Source organism: Pituophis catenifer, unplaced genomic scaffold (assembly GCF_029215685.1).
Source record: "Pituophis catenifer annectens isolate HBS135680 unplaced genomic scaffold, rPitCat1.0.hap2 SCAF_3, whole genome shotgun sequence".
Taxonomy (NCBI): domain Eukaryota; kingdom Metazoa; phylum Chordata; class Lepidosauria; order Squamata; family Colubridae; genus Pituophis; species Pituophis catenifer.
In genome coordinates this window covers 44,750,209-44,766,375 of record NW_027256883.1, presented here as the reverse complement: position 1 = coordinate 44,766,375, position 16,167 = coordinate 44,750,209, and positions in this window count along the sequence as shown.

Here is a 16,167-nt window from a genome sequence, read left to right as displayed (position 1 = left end):
AATTTTTAAGGATCTTTTTATTTTTTTCTATTTTAACTGCACTTTTTAGAATTAACTATTTAAATCTATGTATAGATTTGTGTGTGTATTTTTTTAGGAATAAAAAACAGGATAACTAATCATGATTTTATTTTCTTAATTAGACTTTGAGCAGCAGCTCAACTTTTTAAATTTAAATTTAGCTTAAGAACAAACTTTTTAATTGGTTTTATTTTGATTTAATGCTTTAATGCCATTGTCTTCCAAGAGTTGTCTTTAACTAGGGAAATCATGGAAGCTTATGTTTCAGATTCTAAAAAACCTAATTTCATTGATAACAAAATTTGGAAGAGATATCCTATTTGGAAAAAGTAAAAAATAATGTCATGGCTGCATTCAATTAAATTATATATTATCTTCCTTATCTTTAAGACAAACATGACTAGAAGGAAGTGGTGCCACTACTGCTGTAGATTTAGATGCACTCCATTGGCCCTTTACAGGGCTGCTATAAACATTGCTTCCTTGTGGCATGAAGATAATTAAAACAACAGCCTATACTGAATCATATTGAAGATGAACATGGCTATTTCTGCAATAGATCTTTTTCCTATCTGGTTGATAAAAGTTACTGAAAAGCAATGGGTTCTTGCTTGCCAGAATTATCACTGGTTCCTTTTTAAAGGGCAAGTTACAATCAGAATCAAATCTGTCAGGTTCTTTTTTTTAAAAAAAAAATCATGACCTTAAATGTAACTACATCTATGTTTCAAATTTCAAATACCTGCTCCCTGGAGAAGGCACTTGGTAGGCTGTCATACTTACCATAAGGTGACCAGACGTCCCGCTTTTGGCGGGACAGTCCCGCTTTTGAGCAATTTGTCCCGCGTCCCGTGGCGTTTCAAAAAAGTCCCGATTTTTCTTGAGCCCCAGCTGATGGCTAGAAGAAAAAAAAACTGTTTAAACTCTTGCCCGGGGCTTCAAAGGGCCGCCCTACAGGCAATCAGTGTAAAGCAGTTTTTTTTTCCCCTAGCTAAGCTTCAGAAACGAAACCGAAACCGAAACCAGGGTCTTTGGTGCAGCGTGACAAAATGAGGCAGAGAGAGATTTATTTTTCTTTTTCTTTTTCCTCCCCAAAAAAGGTAGGTGAAAAACTGCAAACAATGGGAAATTTAGGAGGAGACTTCAAGATTTTAAAACACAAAGGAAAAAAAGCTGTATTTAACTAGGGAATTGTAATAATTGAGATACTATTAATTGTATATTGTGTTGAAAGCAGAAATGGTTAAGTTGTGGTTCGGAGGAATATATGGGAGAAATTATTTGGTTTATTATTATTGGTAAATATAATTAATTGATTTGTAAGAAATTGGATTGCATGGAAATAATTGGAATATTCATGTTCATATTGATTAATATACAAAAAAGATAGTTTTATAACTAATTGATTTATATTAAAATGTTGAATTTGTATTAAACAACTGTATTACATAATTACATAATTAAACAATGTGAGGATGGATATAAAAATAGATGATAATGGGAAGGGGTATAATATAGAATAGAAGGGAAAAATTGAATTTGATTAAGATTAGAGATGAGGATGAAGGGTAATATTGGTTTTTTAAAAAAATAGATGAGGAATAAATATGGCAAAAAGGAAATATAGAAATTGTAAATTTAATTGAAATGACTAAACGCTGTTTAAATTTGTGAACCAGCCAAATATTCTGTTCAAAGAAAATACATTGTATGTTTGTATGTGTGTTTCTAATTATTGCTATTTATTCATATTTGTTCTCTTTTATTCTTTAAAGTTTAACAATTCATTCTTTATCTTAATATCTTTATATTTGCTTGGGGTTGGCTTTCTTCCCTTTCATCTTTTTTATTGTACAGCAATCTTTCTCCTCAAACCTACCACCTCTCTCTTTTCTTTCCTTCTTACTTTCTCTTCCCCCCACCCTCTTTTTCTCCTCCCTACTTCCTCTTTCTTTCTCCTTCTCCTCCTCCTCCTCTCTTCCTCCCTCTCTTACCCTCACTCCTACTCTAATTTCCATTCCTTCATCCCTCTCTATTGCTGTAATCCTTTAATGCATATGGACTACTCAGAGGGCTGAAAAAGTTATTTTTGACTGGTCCTCACACTTTTGACCAGTCCTCGAACTTATGACTGTCCTCACATTTTACATTTTTGCCCTATCTTGTCATCATGGTGAAGAGAAGCAGTTGTGAAATGAGTGACATGGTTGTTAAGAATGCTGCATGGGCATAAATGTGAGGATGGTCATAAGTGTGAGGACCAGTCAAAAGTGCGAGGACCTGTCAGAAATGACTTTTTTCAGCTCTCTGGTTAGTCCTTTTGTGCATATGGACTACTCAGAGGGCTGAAAAAGTTATTTTTGACTGGTCCTCGCACTTTTGACCAGTCCTCGAACTTACGACTGTCCTCACATTTTACATTTTTGCCCTATCTTGTCATCATGGTGAAGAGAAGCAGTTGTGAAATGAGTGACGTGGTTGTTAAGAATACTGCACGGGCATAAATGTGAGGATGGTCATAAGTGTGAGGACCAGTCAAAAGTGCGAGGACCTGTCAGAAATGACTTTTTTCAGCCCTCTGGTTAGTCCTTTTGTGCATATGGACTACTCAGAGGGCTGAAAAAGTTATTTTTGACTGGTCCTCGCACTTTTGACCAGTCCTCGAACTTACGACTGTCTTCACATTTTACGTTTTTTTCCCTATCTTATCACCATGGTGAAGAGAAGCAGTTGTGAAATGAGTGACATGGTTGTTAAGAATGCTGCACGGGCATAAATGTGAGGATGGTCATAAGTGTGAGGACCAGTCAAAAGTGCGAGGACCTGTCAGAAATGACTTTTTTCAGCCCTCTGGTTAGTCCTTTTGTGCATATGGACTACTCAGAGGGCTGAAAAAGTTATTTTTGACTGGTCCTCGCACTTTTGACCAGTCCTCGAACTTACGACTGTCCTCACATTTTACATTTTTGCCCTATCTTGTCATCATGGTGAAGAGAAGCAGTTGTGAAATGAGTGACGTGGTTGTTAAGAATACTGCACGGGCATAAATGTGAGGATGGTCATAAGTGTGAGGACCAGTCAAAAGTGCGAGGACCTGTCAGAAATGACTTTTTTCAGCCCTCTGGTTAGTCCTTTTGTGCATATGGACTACTCAGAGGGCTGAAAAAGTTATTTTTGACTGGTCCTCGCACTTTTGACCAGTCCTCGAACTTACGACTGTCCTCACATTTTACATTTTTGCCCTATCTTGTCATCATGGTGAAGAGAAGCAGTTGTGAAATGAGTGACATGGTTGTTAAGAATGCTGCACGGGCATAAATGTGAGGATGGTCATAAGTATGAGGACCAGTCAAAAGTGTGAGGACCTGTCAGAAATGACTTTCCAGCCCTCTGAGTAGTCCCTATACACATAGCCATGGCCACCCGGTCACATGACCAGCTAGCCACGCCCACCCAGTCACATGGCCTCCAAGCCACGCCCACACAATAAGCCACACCCACAATGGTGTCCCTCTTACCAATGTTAAAATCTGTTCACCTTACCCTATACACATAGCCATGGCCACCCGGTCACATGACCAGCTAGCCACGCCCACCCAGTCACATGACCAGCTAGCCACGCCCATAAAATAAGCCACGCCCACAATGTCCCTCTTTACCAATGTTAAAATCTGGTCACCTTAACTTACCACCATCTTTATTATTATTATTATAGGTGCCAGTGCTCATTTCAGGTAAAAAAGAGAGAGAGAAATAACATTCTAGTGATTGGCTCCCAACTCCAAAAGTTTCTGGGCATAAAACATTAAAATATATAATCAAAACAATTGAAATTATGACAGAAAAGTACAATAGCCTGTAGTAAAATACAATCATAACTAAAAAAGAACCATGATAGAGGCTCTACAAACACACAAATGCCAGGCTTGGGAACAGACCCAGGTCTTAAGAGTTCCCAGAACCCCAGAAGAATGGGCATACATACCAGTGGTGGGATTCAAAAATGTTTGCTATTGGTTCTGTGGCCGTGGCTTGGTGGGCGTGGCATTGCTTGGTAGGCGTTGCTTGGTGGGTGTGGCAGGGGAAGAATACTGTAAAATCTCCATTCCCACCCCACTCCAGGGAAAGGATACTGTAAAACCTCCATTCCCTTCCCAGTCCAGGGAAAGGATACTGCAAAATCCCCATTTCCTCCCGATCAGCTGGGACTTGGGAGGCAGAGAATAGATGGGAGTGGGGCCAGTCAGAGGTGGTATTTACTGGTTCTCCAAACTACTCAAGATTTCCGCTACTGGTTCTCCAGAACTGGTCAGAACCTGCTGAATACCACCTCTGATACATACCTCTGGGAAATGCTGTTCCAGAGGATATTGACAGTAAATGAAAGCATGCTTCCTTGGTGTAATAAGATCACAATTTTTAATTGAAGGGATTTGGAGCACACCTACTCTGTCCAAACATACTGGGTTGGCAGAAATGATAAGGAGATAGGTGTTCCGACCCATAATTGGGCCCTATGCAGAGGTGGTATTCAGCCAGTTCAGGCCGATTCAGGCAAACTGGTAGCGGCGACTGCAGGTGTGCCTGCCCCGCCCACCCGCCCGGACGTAATGCTGTCCTATTTAGCTACATTTTCGATGTTGGGCGCATGCGCGGAAGGAGCACACATGAGCAAAGTGCATATGCAGAAGGCCAGGCGCATGTGCGGAAGGTGTGTGTGCGCATGCAGTGAGCATGCAGAAGGCTGGATGCATTTGCGGAAGGTGCAAGCGAATGAGTGAAGCAAGAATATGTGAAACCCACTGCTGGCCCTTTTAGATGATGATGAGAATTGTATCCAGAAGCTGAATGGCAGCCAATGTAGCTTGTATAGCAGTGATGACATAAGGACATAATGAGAAGTGCCAGTTACTATTCGTTCTGCTGCATTTATAATCTATCTATTGTCCTGTATCTTTCTTTGGGATATTTATCAGGAGCTACTGAAGAAATACATTGATTACATGCAATTCTGATCCCTTTTTCATCCAGCCCCAGATATGTTTCAATGCTTATGCAGTGCCTGTTCTTAGACTGATCAGAGGGACTGATCAAATACAACCATAGCAGTGGTGAAATGTAAAATTTGTTGCTATCGGTTCTATGGGCATGGCTTGGTGGGCGTGACTTGGTGGGGGTCATGTGACTGGGTGGGCGTGGCCAACTATTTTTTTTACTTTTTTTAAAGCATTTTTTTTATTATCGGTTCAGGCGAAAAAATGCTTTTAAAAAGTAAAAAAAAAGGTTCTGACGATCACAGCTGTGTCGCGCAATCGTCAGAACCTTTTTAAAAACTTTTTAAAGCATTTTTTACTACCTATTCACCAGAACCAGTAGTAAAAAAATGCTTTAAAAAAGTAAAAAAAAGGTTTCGACAATCGCGCAGCAGAGCTGTGATTGTCAGAACCTTTTTTAAAGCATTTTTACTACCTATTTGCCAGAACTGGTAGTAAAAAAATGCTTTAAAAAAGAGGAAAACAAGGTTCCGACAATCAGGCGGCACAGCTGATTGACAATCAGCTGTGCTGCCTGATCCTCGGAACCTTTTTTTTTTCTTTTTTAAAGCATTTTTTTACTACTGGTTCCGGCGAATAGGTAGTAAAAAATGCTTTTAAAAAGTTTTTTAAAAGGTTCTGACGATCACGTGGCACAGCTGTGATCATCAGAACCTTTTTTTACCTTTTTAAAGCATTTTTTTACTACCGGTTCACCCGAACCAGTAGTTTTTATCACTACTGGTTCACCTGAACCAGAGCAAACTGGTAGCATTTCACCCCTGAACCAAAGCAATGATAGGTCAAAGTTTCAAAATCTTCAGAGATAGAGGGACACTTTTGAATATTGAAACACAGATTACAGTTCAATACTAACCGCTGAATATGGTCTGTTTTCAGCAGTTTTCAGTGGTTCCTGAAAGCGTCGTGCAGCTTCAGCACTTCACTGGCTCAAGCAGGACAACACCATATGCCATTTTTAATAATGGGAAGTCCATTTGTATGTATAAGTTCTGACTTATATTCAAATTCAAAAAGGCAGTTAGGAGCAGAATTTGTTCTCAAACTTTCTTAACCTGGAGACTGCCTGTATACAAGGGGAGAGTTTGTTAGAACTACTACCCTGTTTCCCCCCCCCAAAAAGACATCCCCTGATTAAAAAGCCCAATTGGACTTTTGAGTGCATGGCAATAAGGCCAAGCGCTTATTTTAGGGTTCAAAAAAATATAAGATAGGGTCTTATTTTCAGGGGAACACGGTAGATAGGACTTCTTGGACTGGCATAAAATGGAGCACCTTACCCAGTTTGCCGCAATTGTATAATTTTGTGGAAATTTTTGAAAGGGATCATGTACTTTTTCTTGAAGTAAAGCACCATTTCAACATTTTCTATAGTTTTACTTTCCAGTACTGATCATACTATCTTAAGAAAAGATAAGACATTTGTATCAGAGGTGGGTTTCAGCAGGTTCTGACCAGTTCTGGAGAACTGGTAGCAGAAATTTTGAGTAGTTCGGAGAACCGGTAGTAAAAATTCTGGCTGCCCCTGCCCCCATCTATTCTCTGCCTCCCAAGTCCCAGCTGATCAGGAGGGAATGGAGATTTTACAGTATCCTTCCCCTGGAGTGAGGAGGGAATGGAGATTTTACAGTATTCTTCCCCTGCCAAGCCCACCAAGCCACATCCACGGACCGGTAGTAAAAAATTTTGAAACCCACCACTGATTTGTACTGATTATTTCATAGCTGGATGGGAGATAATGATAGTTCATATATGAATATAATCTGGTTTTGGATTGATCAGCTTATTATTAAGCTGATCAATAATAAGCTGATCAATAAAGTATAGAAATGTTTTTTTAATATTTCTAATGTTTTAGTTAATTTTTATTCCTATTAAAATAATTCATCCACTCCCTATCTCAGACCTTCAAACATAAACATCGAAGATTTTATGCAAAATTACTTGAATACCAAGCTACTTTGCTTAATATATTCCCCTCCCCCTGCCGCCAGCTATGAAATATTGAATGAAATGGGGGGAGGACATGAACTTGCAAAAGAATTGGAGACTGGGATAGTCCCTCTCCCCCTTGCTGTTTAATATTTACACGAAGTCACTGGGATAGGCCATCTGCCAGCATGAGGTGAGGCATCATCAATATGCAGATGATAACCAGTTATATCTTTCTACCTCATACTGGGCAGAAGATGCAGAAGAAAACTTGATCTTGCATCTGGGCGCTGTTAGAATCTTTCTTATTGACAATTATTAAGTCTGGTGTTATGTGGCAGGTGCTTGTCTGACTTAATTCTAAAGTCCCAGACCACTTTAGCTTCTTCATTTTGTATAACTTTCTCTATTTTATGGTCCCACCAGTTCTTGCTTGCAGGCAAATGGTATTTCTTGCAGATCTTCCTATGCATCATTGTTGCTGCTTTGTCGTGCCATTGTTTGTACTCAGTCTGTCTTTTTGTTCTTCATCTGTAATTTCTTGTAGGCCAGTTTGGTCCATCTAGTACTCAGTAGGGCTTCCTGTTATACTAGCTTCAGTGCATCTTTCTCACTATCCTTGAGGTAGTCTTCTAATGTCCTTTTCCTTCTTCAACCATCTGGTGTACTTGCAACATTATTGTTGTTATTATTATTACTTAAGATTTAATCTTCAATTCGATTGATAGCCTGGGACTGGTAAAAAGTCCAGTCCAAGTCCTAACCAAGGACCTAAGAGCTGTTAAACTGTTGTTGTTGTTGTTGTAGTTGTTGTATCTATTCACTCATCTTATTGCTTGTATTAAGAGCTATACTGATTGCAGTTGGTTTCCAGGTGCAATTCAAGCACTGGTCATCTATAACTACTACTGGTCATTTACTACTAATAAAAATTTCATACATGTAAACTGGGCAAAATGGTGCATTATAAGGCAACAATTTGTTAACCAAATGGGCTGATGTACAAAATGTGTTCAAAATCCAGGACCCATGACTTCCATAGAAATGAAATGTGGCAAATAAAACATTTCATGATATTAAAATTATCGTAAAACATTTTTCTGACATAATACAAAGTGTCATAAAACATTTCCTCTGAACAACTTCTAATGTTTGATGTAAGCTGTAGTTTACAGTTCAACATGGGCTACTTTCAAGGCAGATACATTTCTGAATATCTTCCTGAATTTTGAAGAGCTTTTCCAGTACATTAAAAGTTCTGCCATTGTTGAAAACACTGACGATTCTAAGTAAGGAAATATCTCTGAAATGATGACCCAACAGGTGGTTCAGTCACTTTAAAATTCTATATGGCTTAGAGCCTAGGTATCTCCAAATCCATCTTCAAGTTGAATCTGCCTATATGGCAAAATAGAAGACCTTGCTGAAGATCCCATTGCTCAAGGAATGAACCCTATAGAGACACTTAGTCAAGCTTTCTCAATAAACATCCTACCCATCCTATTATATTTTAAAAGAGCTATAATAGCTTCGCTCTTCAGAAAGGTGTTTACAGTGAGGTAATGCTACCTCCTAATGGTGATGCACCAGCTGATTATTTGTTTTGTTTTTAACCCTATTGTATATGCTTTATAAACTGCTTAGAATCTCTAAAAATAGAGTAGCATATAAATTTAAATAAGTTAAATGTGTGTGCACTGCTGTGATGCACAGGAGAATTCAAAGTAACACCTCCCGTATTTGTCAGAAATATATGAAGTTTATACATGAGGTGTAGAGATAGAAAGGGGAAGGAGAAGAGTAAGTCAATCAGAGCAGAAGACATGATGAAAACTCATTAATCTCAAAACACAACCATAGTTTCAACAGGGAACCATGAACATCCTAGACCAGGGGTGTCAAACTCACATCATCACAGCGGTGTCATGTGATGTATTGGGATAATTTTTTCCCTTCGCTAAACCAGGCATGGGCGTGTCCAGCACATGATGCATCCGGCCCGTGGGCTAGGAGTTTGACAGCCTTGTCCTAGACCAAGCTAAATGCAAAAATGTAGGGAATTCCTGGAAGTTTGGTGTTCAGACAAATCAGTCATTAATACACACAAGAAATTATAAAATGATATTTACAAACCATTAAAAGAGACAATACAAAATCTAAGAAGAAAACACAAAGATCAGAATATCTCATCTTCAGCAGCCAACATCCAGATACATAGGCATTAATAATGGACAAACAAACAGAAAACAATATCCTAATCAAGGAATTTATCAAGAAAAAAACTACTCCCCTACCAATACTGGCAGGGCAAGCTACTGTTAAAAACAAGGAACAAACTCTGTACTAGAAATGATGATGTTATAATGCTCCTTGATTTTCATTACTATAGCTCACACATCAGGGGTGGTTTTTACTTACCTTTACTACAGGTTCGCATCGTGCCTACGCAGATCACCTATGATGATGTCTGGGTCAGTGGGTGGAGCCTCCCGCCGGTTTTACTATTGGTTCTTGCGAACCGATCTGAACCGGGGGCAACCCAACACTGTCATACATCCTATGCATTTTTGACTGTCAGGTAGTGTCATCAACATAGTGCTGGTAACAAATGTTTCTTATTCCAATTTTAAAGCCACATTTACTTGCTATTCAAGTTGCTGATTGTTACCTATAAAGTCCTAGATGACAGAGGGCCTTGTTACTTGAGGGACTGTCTCCCATGGTATTTGCTCAACCACTTCAATCTTACAGGGTTCTGGGTTCTTTTCAATTAAATCAGAGGTGAGAGAACTATGGCCCCTTTATGACTTATGGAGTTCAATTCCCAGAATTCTGAGCCAGCCATGCTGGCTCTACAATTCCCAGAGTTGAAGTCCACAGATCAAAAAAGGGCCATAGTTCCCCACCCCTGAATTAAAGATGCCACATTTTGGGACCCTTGAAGTATACCTTTTCTGTAGCTGCCCTCCTAAGATCTGGATAGCCCTATCTTTTCTGTTGTTCAGGAGATTGGTTGGTAAATGTGGCTTTTAATCCAGGCTTTTTATGCAGACTCCTTGCTTCACTCCATCTGGCCTTATTTTTATTTTTTATTGATTTCACTGTAATTTTTTTGGGCTGTTGTGTGACACCCTGAGTCACTGAACAGCAAAGAAGTTTAATACATTATTATGGCTGATCACAGTCAACCAGATGTTTAGACTGAATCTTATATTTTATACCACTTGTTGAATCCTTCTGGAGGACCTGAGATAGGCAGATGTTAGTTATATTAAAGGTATCATCAAAGGTATCATCACAGGATGTAAGCTGTTCTAAGTAAAGCTTCCTTTTGTAATTGACTGATGGTGAATTTGTCAGTGCTAATGGTGTTCAAGTGATGATCCAGGTGTTTTGAGATTGCACCCAAAATGCCTATCATTGTTGATATTATCTTTGCTTTCTTTTGTTTACCACAGTGGTTCTACTTCTATTTGCAGGTATTTGTATTTTGTGAATTTCTCCAATTCTTTCTCTTCTGTTCTGCTGCCTCTAGGTATTGCAATGTCCACAATCCAGACTTTATCTTTCTTATCAATAATTGTTAAGTATGAAGGGTTGTGTGAAAGATGTTTGTCTGTTTGAATTCTAAGCTCCAAGAGCACTTTATCTTCTTCATTTTCTACTACTCTATTTTGTGGTCCCATCATTTCAGTATCATTATGCTTACCTATCATCAAGTATAAAATACTGGAAGCCAACAACAAGTGTTAATTTTTCAATTTAGACAACTTTGGCATACACACACACATACATACACACCACATATAGTCCACAACTTACAGTCATTTATTTAGTGACTGTTTATAGTTAGAATGGCACAGAAAAAAATGACTTATGATCATTGTTCATACTTATGTCTGTTGCAACCAGAGATGGATTTCGGCAGGTTCTGACCAGTTCTGGAGAACCGGTAGCAGAAATTTTGAGTAGTTCAGAGAACCAGTAGTAAAAATTCTGATTGGCCCCACCCCCATCTATTCTCTGCCTCCCAAGTCCCAGCTGATCTGGAGGAAATGGGGATTTTACAGTATCCTTCCCTTGCAGTGGGGTGGGAATGGAGATTTTACAGTTTCCTTCCCCTGCCATGCTCACCAAGCCACACCCACCAAGCCATGCCACGCCCACTAAGTCTCACACACAGAACTGGTAGTAAAAATTTTTGAAACCCAACACTGGTTGCAACATTTCTGTGATCACGTAATCAAAATTTGGATGCTTGACAACTGGCATGTATTTATTATGGTTGCAATGTCCCAGGATCATGTGATCACTTTTTGTGACCTTCTGAAAGCAAAGTCAATGGGGAAGACAGATTCACTTAACAACCGCATTACTAACTTAATAACTGCAGTGATTCACTTAACAACTGTGGCAAGGAAGATTGTCAAATGGGGCAAAATTCACTTAACAACTGCTTTGTTTGGCAGTGGAAATTTTGGGCTCAGTTGTGGTCATAAGTCAAGAATTACCCTATTAGGATCTAAGTATACTAAAACTCCAGTATGTCTTGAAACAATTACATCAGTTAAAAATTATGGAATGTAATATCTAATAAAAAAAGATTTCACCCTTTTTCCCATACTAAATTTATGAGGAAAATCAAAAATTCCCATTTTAAAAATTGGGGAAAAGATGATGATATGGAAAAATTGGATGGAAATAGAAATATGACTTTGGACCAATTGATAGAGGATGATGATGAATTTTTAACATATGCTGTGCAAAGAAATAGATAGGATCTATCAGCTGAAACCCAGTGGCAATGTTTGCAGGTAAATTTCTTTGGACCAGCAACATATTCAGTTTCTGAGAACAACTTGTTAAATCTTTTAGAACTAAAATACCAACAATTAGATGTATAAATATTTGTTATCAATAAATCCATTTGATATGCATATGCTAAGAAATCAACAGAATAAAGAATTAGTTTGTATATTGCCTAGATAATAGGGAAGTGTCTTAACTTTTATAGCAAGAGGGTCAGTGGACCTCAAACTACAATTATGCAACAAAAATAATATTTAGAATTTATTGGATTCAATTATTTGTATAGAAAAGGACTGTTTGGACATGTACTAAGGATAGTGTTTCTTTAAAATACCTCCTACATTTTGAAAGAAATTAGTGGATTACATAAATATGACTGTATGACAAAAGCTAGTATTTTCAGAGGCTAATGTTCTCTTGAATTACATGCCTAGTACGTGTAATTTGACAACTGAACAACATAAATGGATTATCTATGCCTTCACTGTGATCAAAAGATTGATATTGCAGCATGGGAAAGGTAAATGTATGTCCCCTTTTACTCAGTGAAGACCTATTGCGCTTGTCACTTTTGAGCAGTTTGCCTATAAATGTAGACTCTGTATGGACAAGCATAATGAAATATGGGACTCATTTATACAGAATATAAAAGGTACATCATTCAACATTAAATAGATCAAAGAATGATCTTCCAAACCAGTGTTCCAAGCAAACTTCCCCTGTTTTGCTTCCTCTGATGCACTATGTTGATATTTGTAGCCTTATAAAAGCTAGACAGTCTACAGTTAACCACGGAAGCCATGGTGGCTATGTATGCATACATATCTTGTCATGGTCCCGTCGGAGCCTGAGTCTGTGGAGGAGATGAGCCGGAGCTGGGGTCGATGAAGGTTGAGGAGGCAGCCCCGGGTCCCTCAGGTTTGACACAGCTTGCCAGCAGGGAGAAATGAGGGCAGGTCAACCCAGTGAGAGGGGAAGAGAGGGCAGTCAGTGGAGATGAGGAACAACGGAGCTCAGGTGATGAGCAAGGACCACCCCCTCATGATCCCTAAGCACAGAGAGTGGAGAGGAGGTGAGAACAGCTCAGGCTGACCTGACGACTTGAGAGAGGGGTGGAGAGTGCCCCACCCCTCTTCACAAGGCACCCCTGGGGACTGGGACTTAAAGAGACACTGTGGGGAGGGGTGTTAGTCGGGAACAAATGCTGAATTTGTGGAGTTTTGTGTGCCATTGCTGATGTCTGGAGTTTGCAGGACTTCTTGCCTTGTTCCTTGCTTTGTGAATTTGTTGCTTTATTCCTTGCTTCGTGGACTCATTGTCTTGTTCCTTGCTTCATGGACTCATTGTTTTGGTTTCTCGCTCTGTGGACTCATTGTCTTGTTCCTTGCTTCGTGGACTCATTACTTTGTTCCTTTGCCTTGCTGGACTTCTTGCTTTGAAGCCATTGTGCTAACAGCATTTTGCTCACAGCCAGAGGCTGCTGTGTGTGAGCACTTTGCTCTGGGACTTGCCATAAACATGGGAGTATTTGGGGGGAAATTGGAGCAATAAAGGGGAGTTTGAACTATCAGCTGGCTGTGTTGCTTTTGGTAACACCGGTAAGGAAGGTAAGTAGATTTCACCCCTGGTTCATACATCACACTAAGCTATGATTTGTTTGTCTATTACTTTCAAGCCACAACTAATTGGGTCGCCATAAACCAGTGCAATGCTGGGTTCACACAATATAGAAAGCCATAACAAAATAGCTACTCTGAGGCAGTGCAATGTATACTGTATATCTAGCCATTATGCTTGTTTTAAGAAGAATTGATTACTGTGTAGTTTTGAATCCATGCTAAAGTGATCAACCGAATACATTTTTTTAGTTTGTCCTAAAATAGACAATTGAATAGAATGCTCTGTACCTTGACACGAGTACGAAGAACTGAGCACAGACAGGCAACTCCTACTTTTCAATACAAGTATAAAAGAGTAAAAGAAAAAAAAAGGAAAAAATATAATTACGACTTCAGACCTTCTTTCTATTGAGTAATTGCTATCTTACACTTTCCCTTCCATCTTTGACCCTTTTTAGTCCCCAAATCCATAAATCATCAGTTCAGGTTTTTTTCCTTTCTGCAAATGATTCATATAGGTTTCCAGTCTTTAAAAAAAAATATTTATCATCTTTTTCTCTGTCCAAACTAGGCAACTTCACCATTTCCACAAGGAAGCACCTTGAATGGCACGATGTGGCTAAATACACAATTAATACAAAGAGTTAACTCCTCAAACATAGTGAACCTACAGTTATTGGCATGTCAGTTTTATGTGTAAAAATTACAAAAAACAAGGTGTTTCTTCTCTCAGTATTTACAACAGAAATTTAACAGTTCAGTCAGTTGCATTTACATTTATTAGCTTATATTTATTGGTGTAATAATTGGCACTGTGCTTTATGAAGTAACATAAAAGCTATTTAAACGAACATCCTGACAGTAAATGTAAATGATAATATTTAAAAGTAATAGCAAGTGAAATACTGAGATAAAGTGTTTTCCACCAGAGGGCACTTGAAAATCTTAGATGACACTATTCAAGAATAGAAAATGAAGTCATTACAATAGTTTCTAAACAACATTACTGAAATATATAGATAGGACTATGTAAATAGAACTACAGTAAAAAGAAAAATAAACATTTTATATTCCCCACATTACCTTTTTTCCCCTGCTTATATGCTATTGTTCTATAAATTATCTTTTCGATCTAGCATTTCCCAAATTTGTTGGAAGGCAATTTCCATAATTTCCCCAACCACTTCTAAAAATTTAAAAAAAAAAAGAAAGCACATCATTCTTCATTTGCTTTTCTACACAGCAGTCCTGAATCAACACAGAACATCGAAGGCTCCAGTCTGTTTCTTATTGCCTTAAACCAAACATATTTTATGATTTTGTTATCAAGTCAGTTTCCCTTTATCAACCAACACCCAGAATTGCACCCAGAAATATACCGGTAACCAATGCAGCTCACACAGTAATGGCACCGTATATCTGGCACCATTTACTAGCCACAGAGCTGCATTCTGAGCCATTTGAAGTTTTTGAATATTCTTCAGGGGCAGGTCCATATAGAACATGTTGCAGTAGACTTTCTGTTCCATTGACAATGGTATCATTCTGGATCAATTCTGAGGGTTGGGAACAATTGGCACAGTATTGGCTTGGTTACTTTTCTTTCTAAGGGGCTGATCAAGTTTAAAAGATCCAGTCCCTACTAAGTGAAGTGCCACAGAGTTTGGTGCTCTGCCCACTCTTGTTTAGCACCTAAACTGCTGGAGAAGACCATCTATCGCTATGGGATGAAGTACCAGTGGTACTCAACTTATGGCCATTCAATTAGAGGCTATTTGAAGTCACAGCTGAACTGTTGAACAAGGCGCATATGTCCAGACCCAAAGTTATGGCCATTGCAGCACTGTCAAGTCATGTGATCAAAATTTGGGCACTTGGCAGCCTGCCAGTAGGGTCTTCAATTCCCCCCACCTGCCTGTCTCTACCCCAGCTATACCTTTTTGGCCCCCTGTGCTCCGTGGAATCTGCCACACTAGCTGACCTTTGCTGTCTTCCTTTTCTTGCTGCTAGTCAAGTATGCCCACCTGGTCCTTTGTGTGAGGCAGCTGCTGGCCATATGAGGCTTTCTTCCTTAGTTGTAAAATTGGGTTTGGCCACATGATGCCTCACTTAAAAACTGCTTAATGTTGAATTCTTTGTTCCCAATTGTAGTCATAAGCACTAACTGTAATTCCAATTATTTCTTGCCTGATACTGGAATATTTGCTAAATGAGCAATGTGTAGTTTCACAAAAACTCAAGCACTGGTGCATGATTGCTAACAATTAAATCCTTCAGAAATTCTCCCATGGTTTAAAAAGGTGTTTGCGAATATTTAATAAGTGTTTAACATTGGCTATTGACCTTTTTCCTCCAGGATGTGTTTTAGTAATTAGTAATAGAAGGCAGAAAGGATTTTATTACAAGAGATCACATATTTAGAGGCTGTTATGTGACACTAATTTCTTGATTCTTAAACTGATATATTTTGAATTTAACTCAATGATATTGATTTCCAGAGTAAATCAGTTGAAAATCAAGATTGTGGTTATTATTTGGGTGATAGATTGGATGTTAACCATTAGATACTTTATTTAAAACTCTTGAAAACAAACAGTAATTCAGCAAATACAGGCAACTCACTGATTTTTTTTTTTAAAAAGAGCATGAATATATCTTTCTTCATGCCACCTCTTTAAACAGGCCATTAATGAAATTCCTATTTAATTATACACATTATTCTCCAGGAAGAT